This window comes from Pundamilia nyererei, unplaced genomic scaffold (assembly GCF_000239375.1).
Source record: "Pundamilia nyererei isolate P.nyererei 1_Seehausen unplaced genomic scaffold, PunNye1.0 scaffold00002, whole genome shotgun sequence".
Classification (NCBI taxonomy): domain Eukaryota; kingdom Metazoa; phylum Chordata; class Actinopteri; order Cichliformes; family Cichlidae; genus Pundamilia; species Pundamilia nyererei.
In genome coordinates, this window is record NW_005187403.1 from 638,728 (window position 1) to 640,277 (window position 1,550).

The 1,550-nt window shown below is 39.2% G+C and overlaps 1 protein-coding gene across 3 annotated transcripts in view; it reads right to left on the reverse strand.

Annotated features, from left to right (window-relative positions):
- Positions 1–1,550, reverse strand: part of rph3aa (rabphilin 3A homolog (mouse), a) — a 41,853-nt gene that overhangs the window by 30,920 nt on the left and 9,383 nt on the right. The window lies entirely within an intron of this gene.

Below are 1,550 nucleotides of genomic sequence, written 5' to 3' on the forward strand. Positions count from 1 at the left end.
TGTGTGTGTGTGTGTGTGTGTGTGTGTGTGTGTGTGTGTGTGTGTGTGTGTGTGTGTGTAAGAGCACATGCCCATATGGTGAGCGACGAGTGGAAATCACAGTTTCTGTCTATGTGTAAACACCAGGGGCAGCACTGAAACCATTAAACTGAGCAAACCAGAACACGAACGTCAGACTTCCCATGTCTGTTTCTCATCTGTGCTATCTCTCACACTGCTTACCTTAATGCAAAAGAGGTTGGTTTAAAAAGGGTGGCAAAGTTATAGATACTTTTAATTTTCAAGCCAAGATTGTTTAGAAATCCATTAAGTCCTCAGAAAAGAAGAACATGATCTTCCAATGAAGCTGTTTTTCTTTGCGTCATCAGATGCAAACTTTCTTCCCCATGCCCACCAATTAAGGATTAATTTTTCAATGCATTTGAGAGAAACGCTTGAAAAGCAGGAGGTAACATCTATAGAAATGAATTGCTGCAACAATTTTCAGATAATGTGCAGTTTATTTTAAATCCAATTGATTTGTCTTTTGGATCTTACCGTTATCTCGAGAACTGGTGATTTCAGACAAAAAGATCGCTGTCAGAGAACAAAGTGAGCTTTTCAAAGTTGGCTATTTCTCAAGAGCTGAATTTACTAATTCAGCTGAATGACAAAGAGATTGACTGTCTGACAAGAGAAGAGGTTCTACAGTAAAACTGTGAGTCCAGAGAGAAACTATTGTCTAGACTAAGAATGCAATTTGTTCTTCACATATTCTGTTCTATTCTATTCTTAGCAACAGTGGGAAGGAATTACCTATAAACCTATATAAATATTTATTCACAGAAAGAGAACTCTGATAAAACCAGGCTTAGGGAGATGCAGCGCAGTTGAATTGTGAGAAGAAAGAGAAGCAGGAAAAAATAAAGTGAGAATTAAGAGAAAAGCGCAAAACACAAATTACAAGAGAGAAAAGTTAATGATATGCAGTAGCAGGTATACATAAATGCATCTGGACTAAAAAGGGGTAGGTGGAGAAGAAAGGAAGGAACAGCTCGTCCTGCTTTCACACCTCAGTCTAGGAAGGCCCACAGCAACTTATAGTAACATATTGCTCAGGGTCACCTGCACTATAAAGCTTTATTTTAGGCCATCTGTTTCTTGAACCCAAATAGGGAGCTGGTTCCATGGGGGAGTAGCCTGATAGCTAAAGATTGTGCCTTCTTTCTTGCAAACTCTGGGAACCAGATGTAAGCCTGCAATCGGAGATAAAATACTCTACTTGGATTATATGATATTTAGAGGTTTTTAAGATATGATGATCATTCAGGGTTAGGTGTTCTATTGACTAGCTTAGGAATGGTAGCTGCATCCAGTAACAACTCATAGACGAGAAATGAACTTGGTGCACTACAGGGAGTGCAGAATTATTAGGCAAATGAGTATTTTGTCCACATCATCCTCTTCATGCATGCTGTCTTACTCCAAGCTGTATAGGCTCGAAAGCCTACTACCAATTAAGCATATTAGGTGATGTGCATCTCTGTAATGAGAAGGGGTGTGGTCTAATG